At 36.4% G+C, this 12,804-nt stretch overlaps 1 protein-coding gene and 1 non-coding gene across 3 annotated transcripts in view; both read right to left on the bottom strand.

Annotated features, from left to right (window-relative positions):
* Myo81F (unconventional myosin 81F) overlaps positions 1–12,804 on the bottom strand; it is a 298,353-nt gene that overhangs the window by 223,627 nt on the left and 61,922 nt on the right. The window lies entirely within an intron of this gene.
* On the bottom strand, positions 4,703–4,775 carry TRNAS-CGA (transfer RNA serine (anticodon CGA)). Its single transcript has one exon. It is a non-coding gene; the product is annotated as a tRNA-Ser (tRNA).

Raw genomic sequence — 12,804 nt, 5'->3', positions numbered from 1 at the left:
AACAAGTATATGGGACACCACGACATCATCACTTACCGCAAGCGAATAGTAAAATAATAAATATTATAGCCCGCATATACTAACTAGAGAACTGCACCCCCATGGGCACATCAGTGCCAAGCTTTGGGTCTGTGTTGGATGCTATTAAAAGGTTGCATTTTGCAGAATAGGACAATAGTTACATACGGTTACATTTCTTTTGTGGGCTCATGGTACTTGTGTATAGAAAGATAATTTGACAAGGTAAAAGGAATTGGTTATGTAAATAAGCATAGTAATTAAATTAATTAAAAACCACAATTTGAAATGCTAACAGAGTATGAAATACAGTACGAGAATACAAAAAGCAGTGTGCATTGAGAGAATTAACAGGGTTCGCAACGCCTTCCAGACTATTCTGTTCGTCAGGTGATGTGATATCATTGTCATCACTTAACTTGTCGACAGGATTAGCGACTTTATATCTTCCAGGCTCTGCTAAAACAGTTTTGCATGAATTGTGATGAGATGGATTTCCAGGAAGAGGCAATAGCATTTACTGCATCAAGTGCACTCCAAGTTGGCGTTTCCGTCTCCTTTTCAGCAACTGCAGATCTCACAATTCGCTTGCGGTAAGACCTCTTCATAACTGCAGTATCTAAGATCCAAATGCTAAAGACAAATGCATTTGCGACCTTTACACTGGTTAGTGAACTGGAAGTGAACCTTTACACTGGTTAAGTTAAAATAATGTATGTTATGAACTGTATCTGCCCACTGTCATAAGATGCAGCATGATCGCATGTGGTTCCAACATGACGCTGCGTCAGCCCATTACGACATGGTGGTCCGGAATTACTTGGATGCGAATTTTGAGGGGCGATGGATTGGGTGTAATGGACTAGTCCAATGGCCACCCCGTTCACCAGATTTATCCAGTGTGGATTTCTTTTTATGGAGGCATCTGAAGGACATCCCTTACGAAACTCCCGTTGACTCACTGGAGGAATTCGTTGCACGACTATCCATTGCGGCTGCAAGCGTGCCATTTTTCAACGTGTTCGTTGATCCCTTCTACGAGGCAACCAAGAATGTATTACTGTTTTAATTGCTGCAATTTTGAACATTTCTTGTGAATACTCAATTGCTGCAAAGAAGCACTTTGCGCTGATTTTGTAAATAAACACATTTTCCCTACTGTGTCACTTTTTGCGTTCGTGCCTCAAACAGTCAATTTTAGACCCTACATTCTTAAACAAAAAATGCATGTTTTAGAATGCATGTCCCCCAACCATTCCTCCAAGTTTGTCCCATGATCGTACAGTTACCCTGTATATATCCAATTATTAATTCAGGAGGTTTGAAGATGTTCTCATTTATCGCATTGATGAAATATTCTGAGGTGTGTGTGTGTGTGCGTGTGATTATGGCAAAGCCTTGAGGGCTATCTGCCTAAGAGAAGGGATGTCTTCGTGGAGGTCTTTCTAAGGGAAACTGGCTCGTATACACGTTACACATGGGGAAAACCACGAAAACGCCCATGCAGCCAGCCCGTTCGCGGGATTCGAACCTCGGACCGAACTACCAGTGTTCAGCGATTTTACCGCTCGGCCGCTGGTGGGCCTGAAATATTCTGAGACTTTACTGTAAATACAATTGTTCATGATAGGAGATTTAAATGAAAACGTAAAATGAAACGAAGAGGCATTTGATTTCATGAAACATTTTTAATCTCAATATGGTGTCAATAAGTACACCTGTCAATTAATTAACAGATTTAACATTTCCTCGGAATATATCTGCAGACATCTTAAATTATATGTCTTATTTCTCATATCATCGACCAACTTTACGTATTATCATTTTGAATAAATAAATGAAGTAAATAAAAAATAAAACGAAATATATGTGTGTGTAAAATCTTCTGTTTGTTTTATTTGTTCTACAACATTCTTACACTTCCGTTAGTAATTCTACGCATTAAACACCAGTGGCTCATTAAAAGAGAGAGCCTACCGTCAACTTTTTATTGAAGTTATAGGTTAGTTAAAAACTTTTAACCTGAGCTCATGAGGCAACGCATTAAAAGCATTCCGAAAAGAGACACCAACTGAATATAATAGTTTTCAAAGGTGTGTTTTTTTTTTTTTTTTTTCTTTTTTTCAAAATATGACATACGGTGAAACGTTTTGTCAACTGCAGTAAAGAAAAGCATTGTAGAAAATACAACTGAACGTTATTGAAAAAAAAATTTCAATTAAATCCCGTTTGATGCAAATTAAATTTTAAAAGTAAAATTCCCAAACATATCGTAAACTTAAACGTAACACATCACACACGCAGCACAATATACATATATTCACATAAAAAATACCAATTATCAGCTAATTTCAAATCGTGCATTCGACTTTGGCCTATACGTTGTTTAAGACCACTGCCCTAAAACCATGGAGGTAGGAAAGGGAGGAGGGGCCATCCGCGCTAGAAGTGAAGCACTGCTTTGAAGCTTGGGTCACCAGGCGGGGTGTTCTTTGTTTACATTCAGAAGCTCGCTTGACAAGATTCTGATAGTATTTCGACACACGACAGTTCCATAGAAATCGAAAAAGGGACACTTCCGCATGAAAGAAACATTCATAGTGTCATGGATAACAGCAATTTGTATAGTTTAGTGACATTTACGCAAAAATCACATCTTGGTTATTTTTCGATAACTAACAACAGCGATTTTGATTATGAATTCGTTTTATAAAATTCTAAGCTGTTGCACTACAAAAATATAGATTTTAAGAAAATTGCTAAAAGAGATCTGCCAAAATTTATTTTCTAGAAGATTTGAAAAGTTTGAAACTTGGCGGCTAAATGTAAATATAAAATTATGTATGTTAAAATATTTGTAATTAGGCACATAGGTCAGATTAAGTTTTTATTAAATAGAGTAACGCATGCAAGGGCTATCTGCCTAAAGAGAGAGATACCATCGTGGAGGAATTTTGAAGAAAACTGACCTTTGAGTGGGTATTAAAAATAATACTTATAATTTTCATTCAAATTATAGTCATATATATTTTTAATGTAAAACTTTCGGGTGTATGCTAAATTAGTGTAAATAACTTTACACGAAAAATATAGTGAATGCACAGAAATTAAAGATTTGCACATGCCGGAAATGATAAATAGGAAATATGTACGGGTATTTATGCATGTGCTTGCAAAAAGCATGTATCTGCCTTTGACAAAATACTTAAATATTCATTAAATTATTTATAAATGTATTTGAAATGAAGAATTTATTCACTTATAAACAACTGTGAAAGTACTGTGAAGAAATCTAATGATTAAATGTATCTAATTTATAATGATTATAAATGTTATCTAAATATATAATAACCTTAATATTGAATTGTAAACATAAATTGAAATCCTGTTGACAAATACGTTATAAAACTATTTAAGTAAGAATTGTTCGTATTGTAAAGCAATCTGTTAAAAGGTATTGTAAAGCAAATGCTACAAGATGCGCACTTAAGAACGTAATAAAGAGTTTTGGAATATGTATTGTTGAAATGAAGGGTAAAAAAAAAAAATCTGATAAGTATAATTAAAAGAATTATTCCCTTTACATTTTATAATAACTCAGTTACAAGTTTTTAATAATACTTAAAAAAAAAAAAAAAAAAAAAAAAAAAAAAAAAAAAAAAAAAAAAAAAAACCTTATTTTATTCCCTTTCAGAAATGTTTAGAGAAAGTCAAGTACTATTTAAAGTATTTCGCTAATTCCTAATAATTCTCTAATTTAAAATGAACCGAATAGAGCATTAATTATAAATTAATTATAAATTGACTTACATTTTTCGATTTAAAAGAAGCCAAAAAATCATGTCATATTTAAGAAAGTATTTTAGGAAGAAGCTCTATAAATAGAAAAGAAATAATGCATAATTTTAATATTAATAATACAATAAACTTTGATCTTAATTTTTGTACCTTAACCGAATAAAATCGAATTACCTTAATTTTTTTTTCTAATGTAATTAACGAAAACTTGTGAAAATATTTCATTCAAATTAAATCATTCTGAGAAAACTGTCCTGTGAAAAGTATAGCATTTAATTCCGTTCAGAATGAAATGTTGTTTAAAAATATGTTGTTTTCACATACTTAGGACTCTGAAGTGTTGTAGAAAAAGAAAATATATACATTTATATGTATATTTGCGACGTAATTACAAAATATTTACACCCGAACGCGTCAAATCAGATAGAACTCAATGGTAAATGACCCAATGTTTTGGTCACCACGTAGGGATCGCCGATGCTTCAGAGCAGGGTACGGAGAAACTTGTTTAGGGCAACTCCTTCTTACTTCCTACCTCCATGCCTAAAACATTATTCTTTACTGGCAGGCCTTGGTATCTCTCACCCGGCAACTCGTCGTCTTCATATTCTCACACTGTAGTGGCATTAGGGTATTTCGAAGCAGGAGAGATGAAAAATGAGCAGTGGCTTCGCCGGGACTCGAATACGCGTCGAGCGTGCTGACCACTACACTACGAAGGCGGGAGAAATACCTTATATACTCCCTTTTTAGCGATTGGGGTTTTAGGGGTCTTAATCGCCAAATCCTGGTAGTGAAGAATGATTCACCACCTTTTTGTTCGAGCGCCACTTTTAGTTCGGGCACATTAGGTTATTTCGAAGCAGGGAAGATGAAAAATGAACAATGCCCTCGCCGGGACTCGAACCGCGGACCTCTCGAATTCGCGCCGAGCGTGCTGACCACTACACTACGAAGGCATGCTAAGAAGGCGAAGAAATATATTATAACACAACGGTCATGAACTGGCGAGGCAGAAGTGAGATCTCTTGCTGCAGACAAATGGTCATCACTTGTGAGAGAGAAGTGGCATTCACTGTTGAAGACGACTCAACGGCACATAACGGAAGTCAGCTTTGACACCAGTACAAACGATACGAGTAATGATATATGATACATTAATTGAATTGCTTATTTGGCCCTAGAGATAGGCCTCACGAAATTAACGCCATTCATTGTGAGGTCCTCATCGTGAAAACCATGTAACATACGGTTAAACTTTTTGTCAGCTGCAGTAAAGAAAAGCATTGTAGAAAATACAACTGAATATATTAGATTTTTCACTTAGAGAAATTAGCAAAACGAGGTAAAAGGGGAACTGTCATGTCACATCGCAAGTCCAACGGAAAACGATGAGATGAGAAGGTTAGACATTGGATCTGAAAGACCACGTGATAACGAAAATCGCGCCTCACCTCGTAAGAATGAGAAATCCTATATACAAAAAACAAATAATTCCAAACTTCAGTTTAAACTAAATCAAGCGAAAAAATACAGATTAGAAAAATTTAATAAGTCAGATTAGTAAATTCTTTGTACAGAACATATATGTAAGATGACAATGAAAGAGTAAAATAAAAAGTATACATTGATAATATAACTATACAAACACCAACACCGTAAAAGTTTATGTAATGGAGTTGTGATCTAGAAAAGATGCGACGTAAATGGCCCGAAGAAACTGTTCTCGGGCAAAATAACATAGTTCAGAGTACCTGAGAGTTATTCTGCAAGCAGTCGAAAGTTTGTGCAAATAATCACAACAACAACTAGCTATTAATGGAAGCTTCCATGAAAGACGTTTGCAACCAAACCTTCATCAGCCAATCGTCGAGAATTGCCTCCATTAATAATGGAACAGTGGAAATATTCTTCATATTTCACAAAACGTTTGCAGTTGAAGATCGCGAGTCAGATACGTGTGACATATGTGGCGATTAGTGCGTTCTGACAACCGTCTACTTGCTGCAAATCCGCTACAGAACTTCATACTTCCTTCTAGGCTCATAGCCGCCAATCTCACCAAGAATCGCTGCATCAACGTATATCACAATACCTCTAAATAATAAGTGTGCCTTTGCGATACTGGTGCTAGGACCAAACAGCAGTAAAGAAGTCTAACATGGAGATCCTCGTAAACTCATTTGTTTCCTAGTACAAAGCAAAACGACATTTCAAAAATATTATCTTGTTTTTATTAATTAATTTATTTATTTAATCATCAGGCTCAGAAACAACGGAAAAATTCTCGCATTAAAGGCGTGAAAAAACCGATGCTGATGGCTTTGCACGTTGTCTGGATGTTTATACCTCGATTGTTAATTGGCTGATTGTCTTGCACATAGCTTGTGCGTGTGTGCTTACAAATAAATCTGCATAACAATATGCTTGCTTATTTATTGGGTGCTATTTTCTATATCAGGTAGTGTACTGAATAAGAGATAATATAACAAATAATGAATACAGTATAGTAAGGAGAATTGTTAATATGGAGATCTTCATGCCTCTCTAAATAAAACAAAACTGACGCATCACAAGAGAAGTTTGTACTGTGGAATAAAATTATTACGCCAATCTATTTTTTGAACAACCGATCCCGAGTTTTTGCTCCTATTAATATGTGCGAAAACAAAACTTAGCAAAACACCAACCCAGTTTTTAATTATGCAACCGATAGTCGAATGTATTAAAAAAATTATTTCTAAACAGGTCTCTCTGCTTGGTTCCATTTTCTAGAATTTGAAAGAAAAGAAATCACTTTTAAAATGGGATGCAAGTTCCTGATATTTTGCGCGATTTTACTAAACCTACCCAGCACACTTATTTAACTTATTGCCATTGCTATTATATGTATATATCTTGGGAAATATTCAGCAAATTTTATACTTTCTGCTATATACACTGGTGTGCAAAATTTAAGGACGAAGTCGAAAAATTAGCATATCAGCTGAACGAAGAGGCAGAGCGGACAGAAAGACCAATCAGGAGATTAAATAAGGTGATGTACGGTAGCACATGCGCAGATATGCAGGTAGAAGTAATGGGGGAGTATTTGAGTAGTATAAAGCATGTTGTCGTTGTAAGATCAGTATTTCTGGCAAAGAGATTGCACGCCGTATAGCAGTTAAAATCACACCGAGTTGCTGCCTCAGAGAGAAATGGCGAATAAGCAATCTGTTAGACGACATCTGGATGCTTTTACCCGAGGTCCAATCATTGGGAAGTTGGAGGAAGGCCGCAGTGTGACAAGTATGGCTGCAGAGTTCGGAATTGCTCACAGCATCGTTTCACGACTTTGGAGACAATTTCAAACTACAGGAACAGCTATCCGGGGGGTTACTAGTGGTCGTCCACGAGGAACCACACCCGCAGGTGACCGATATATTGCCTTACAGGCCAGAAGAAACAGGCGGCAGACAGCGGGAGAAACCGCTAGACACACGACACAGGCGACTGGACGACCGATATCGCGTTTTACCGTGGCCAGAAGACTGCACGGTGGTGGTCTGTTTGCACGACAACCTGTACGGTGTGTACCTCTAACGCCTGCCCATCGGAGAAGGCGTTCTCTGTGGTGCCGGGAACACCGGAATTGGAGAGACAATGAATGGGGACGAGTACTCTTTGCAGATGAGAGCAGATTCAGTCTGAGTAGCGATTCTCATCGCATACTCATCTGGAGAGAGCGGGGAAGCCGCAATCATCCCTCGAACATCATTGAAAAGGACAGGTATGGAGGTGGCGGTGTTCTCGTTTGGGGAGGCATCATGCTTGGTAGTCGTACAGACCTTCACATCTTCGACGCAGGTTCAGTCAACGGGACCCGTTATTGTAACGAGATTCTTCTTCCATATGTGCGTCTTTTTAGAAGCGCTATGGGTCCGCAGTTCCTTTTCATGGATGACAATGCACCATGTCATCGCACAGTAGCTGCCGAACAGCTGTTAGAGAGTGAGGATATTGAACGTATGGATTGGCCGGCACGATCTCCGGATCTCAATCCCATCGAGCATGTATGGGATTTTCTAGGCAGACGCTTGGCAGCTCGTACCTTACCACCAGTAACGATTCCGGAGTTTCGATTGGCGCTGCAAGACGAATGGGCAGCAATGCCTCAACAACTCATTGACACCTTCATTCTCAGCATGGGCAGACGCTGTGAAACCTGTTTAGCAGTCAGGGGAGATCATATCCCCTATTAAAGACCGGATGTTTCTTGCTGGACACCCATCACAGGGATGTTTGGGCCTTCAGTCGCATTGCGCTCCATGCTACTTTTTTAATAAAGCTTCTTTTTATCCCTCTGATTTCTCTTTTAGTAAGTGTTGCTTACATTACTCATGTCCTTACGTATTGGAGATCTTACGGTATTAAATGTGTTGATTTGGAAAGCTTTTGTACAAAGTTATATTGAAAAAAACCGTCTCGTCCTTAATTTTTGCACATCAGTGTAATAGAAGAATGTAAATAATATTGGAATATGTAAGTATACTGATTGAAAATACCCAAACAAGGAAAAAATAAAGGCACTAACGCTTAATGAAAATGCCAAGATGAAACTTGTTAGAGCTGCGAGTGTTTTAAATTTGCATAAATTTTGATAATTAAATTTTTAATAACTATTTAACTATCCTGTTGATGTAACGCTACGTAGCTGTGCAAGATCATCAGACTTAATTTCGAAAAGTAAATATCTTATGAGGCTAATCTTTAAAGTTCTCCAAATTTTCTAGCACAGAAGAAAAACAAATTATTTTTACATAAAAAGACAAAAATGTTCACGTTTATATATTCTTTTATAAGTATCCGCATTTTGGGGTAGAAGAATGGTATTCAGAAAAATCGATCTTCAACATATAAGAGGAAAAACGAAGCAACAGAATTAATAGAGAATGTAACGGCACGCAACGAACATCTAAAAGGTAAAAGGCAAGGTCAATATGGATTAAACAACTGAAGCTACAGACTGTCTGATAATAAAGCACCTACAATACCGAACCAGTATTAATACCCACTGGAAACACAAGCAAAACAACAACAAAAACAGAAGGATTTCTGGCATGAGCATGGGGCAATAGAATGAGAAGTTCGTCTTATCTGTGGTTAATACAGAAACGGCCATTATCTTTATAAAAGAGCATGGGTCAGAATTCGAAATAATGGTAAGGAAACACGCCTGGAAGTCACTGAAGCGTGGAGCAATTAGATAGAAGGTCGAAGGATTACTCGTGTCAATTCGAAAACCAGCAGCAATTATTTACGGGAAAGAAGAAAAGATTCGAAAACAATCTGTTTTATTTTTGCATATTAAACAAAAATTACGATTAGAGAACACAGGGATAATTCTTCACGTTTTAAGATAAAATATACTAAAATGTAACATCTAGAAAAGTAGAAAGGAAATAAATATATATGCAATAGTGAATAGCTTCTTACCATATTTTTTGTAAAATTAAACTTGAGAATTCAACAAAATCAAAATGTTTTATTTAAACCTTTTATTTTATAAATAATGAAATGAGTTTTTTAACACTGAGTTTCTGCACAAATTAACTATAAGGAGTTCTAGAAGTACATTAGATGAAAATCAACATAGAAATCAATTAACAGAAATCGGTTAATTCTATCATGGTCAGTTGCTAATGTCTCTGCGACTTAAAAGTTGGAAAGGTCTATGCTCGCTAGAAATAGGCAAAATCGATCTGTTATGGGATCGGTTCACTCACTGAAATGAATAGGTTCTTTTTTATCACACATCGCTCACGAACAATAACCTTCATGAAAAAGATCCGGAACAAGCGGTGAATTAAGACCGGTTAGCGAAGAAGAAGTGAAGAGTGGAAAAAATTGAACGAGGATTCGGCTTGCAAGAAATGACTAACTCCTTGAAATAATTTCTATCAACTGCAGTTTAGAGATTCTCTAAAACCTCACATCTACACAGTACTATGAATAAAATTCTAGAATATTTTTTTTTTTTTTCAAAAAGATGGAAAACGATAAAAAATCGAACTCACTTTTAATAATGGAGGATAAACATTCTTCTTTTCCCTAAGATAGAAATCGATTTTTCCCTAAACGCTTCCAAACAACAGCTCCAATCTTTTTTCACCAATCAGACTTGAGTTCGCACAGTAAAGTGAATGAGTTCGTGAACGAATAGCAGATCGCTATTCTTGGCACGTTTCCAACAAGAGCCGTCCTTAAACAGTAAAAGAGCTACAACGCCGTTTTCTGGAAACGAAGTAAATTCATTCAGTGAATCAGTTCATTGAATACGTTTCGGAGCAGATCGTCCAACTCTAGTGCTCCCTTATAAGTTTGAATAAAGGAATTTTGAAGTAACTAACGTAAATACTTCAAGTTTCGGAAAACAAGCGTATAGTGTTGTAGAGACTAAGGTTTTTTGGGCCAAAGCAATAAACATGCAAAATAAATATACTACATACTGACATATATGCCTTCAGGAAGAATCAAACCATGAATATTCCAAGCTACGTAATGTATCATTTCAGTGTCTTCAACATCATTCGCATCATCGGAATTAAATGTGTATTAGCAAATTGTTTATTTATTGTGTAGTGAGCGGCTTGTAACCAGGTCAGAATTTATAAAGATTTAGTCTTATACCTGTATTTATGTTGTTTATGCTTGTTTGAACTTTAAGTAGTCTTTTTTTTTAGTTTCTATGAAACAACAACTCATCTATAAAATCAATAAAAAAAATCTGAGAGATTTCAGATTTTAAATTACATCCAAAGAGGCCTTTTTTAAAGTTTTGTATGTTACCTTTATTTATTAAATATCATGTTCTTCTTTGCACTTAAACCATAAAATTCAGTTCAATAGCAATGTCGCAAAATAATTTTAAAATGAGCCTATCTTTAGAATTTCCGATACACAGTTTCGCGCGCTGCAGATTAAAAGATTCCCCCCCCCTGTAGGTTAGGTTAGGTTATTTAATTACGGCAAAGCCTCGAGGGCTATCTGCCTAAGGGGAGGGATGCCTTCGTGGAGGACTTTCTAAGGGAAACTGGCTCGTATACACGTTACACATGGGGAAAACCACGAAACCGCCCATGCAGCCAGCCCGTTCGCGGGATTCGAACCTCGGACCGAACTTACAGTGTTCAGCGACTTTACTGCTCGGCCGCTGGTGGGCCTATAATGCAGGACTTTAACATTTGGAGGCAACAGTTTGAAAAGTAAAACGGACATTTATAGTGATTCACCGCAAAATTGCAAAGCGAAAACATTAGTCCTTCAGGGACAAAGCCCCTTTGGACTAAAAAGCCGTTAGCTCCGAGACAGACATTTTCCTATGTCATAAAATTAAATTCTCAAGATGTTCATAAATCGGCTTACAAGATGAAAGAGCTTTTAGTTTAAAATTGTTTTTTTGGAACAAAGTACTGAAAAAAATACGGCATGGCTTCACGACATGAATCAAAATACTACCACTTTTGTTAATCACAAAAAAATAATTCCACAAAATTTATTACCAAGAAATGTTAAGCAAAAGGCACGTTTTGCTTTCATTCTGTGCTAAACGAAAAGAGATATTTTCTAACATACGATAACTCTCCATTAACTGTCACCCCAAGAAATTTTCCTCGCGTAATTTTCAATTTCAAGAGAAGACTTCTAAGAGCTACGCATCGTTTACGCCGACAATTAAGACGGAAAACTGACTTTAAAGGAGCGTCACACATTTCACGCTTTTTCGATTTCAAAAAAAAGTCTTTTCACTCCCTCTTGTCGAGTTGCGTCTCTGGAACGGAGAATCGCTTGGACGCACCACTGCCCTAGAGAGCGGTGAATCTGTGAGGTCGGTGATGTTCCAAGTCAATCATGCTTATATCGGATGTTTCCATCGGAACTCATGACAGCCAATGCAACCGTTGGGGGGTTTTAAAGGGCATAAACCAAGAAGTTAATTCAGTTTATAAACCGAAAGGATAACATGAATTTCGATGGTAGTAGTTCATATTCACGCTGTACTTCAGCATATCTCCACAGAGATACATTTCATATCTGATGTTTAAAGTCAATTTCAATCACATCTAATGTATATGCTACCGTGAAAGACCGAAATTGGAGAATGTCGACTTTCACCGGAGAATATCAACATTCACCAAATACGTCGGTGAAAGACCGAATATTTCACTACATTCTTGTATATTCAGACCCTCACCGGTGAATGTCGACAATCACAGATATGCTCTGGTGAAAGTCGAAAAGAGAGGTCATAAAGTGCCATAATAGTTTAAAGTTGTTGCAATAAATTAGATTTAAATCACATAATTTAGTAAGTTTTTTATTACTGTTATTTTATTTTCTCATTTAGAACGTACTGTATAATTAAGTAAGTTTTTAACTTCTATTATTTTCCTTTCTCATTTTGAATGTATTGTGTGTTTTAGGTTCTCATGTTCTTAAGTTCTTATTTCAAGTTTCAAGTGCGTTTATTCGCGACTGAATCACGGAGAAGAAAATATAATATTGTTATATGTTCAACATTCACCATTAGTACATGGTGAATGTCGACATTGACCTGTGTAAGTCAGAAATAAGAGTATTTGGAAAATATTTCGAACATCACAAAGAGACTATATGAATGTTGATATTCACCGGTGAAAGTCGACATTCTCCAGATTTCGGTGTTTCACCGTAACATATATACGGTTCTTCATATCGATATATACAAGGTTTTTGTAACTTTATAATACTGTAAATTTATGGCAGCAAAGCTACTCTGTAGCCAGTAAAGATATGATCGTCCTTTTGGAAAAAAACTGCTATACCAGCAAGTGCGCACAGTAATATTGTTACAACTTTTTTGCATAAGTAAATTAGTATTAGTTTGTGCATAAGTAATTTTAGTGAAATTATATGTAAAATTATAGTATCTTTTGAATAATATCAAGATAACGCCAAGCTGGCGATAGT

The sequence above is a fragment of the Stegodyphus dumicola genome, chromosome 12 (genome assembly GCF_044657685.1).
Source record: "Stegodyphus dumicola isolate Sdum_Otavi_A_Nest chromosome 12, ASM4465768v1".
NCBI lineage: Eukaryota > Metazoa > Arthropoda > Arachnida > Araneae > Eresidae > Stegodyphus > Stegodyphus dumicola.
This window is presented reverse-complemented; position numbering and strand designations above follow the sequence as displayed.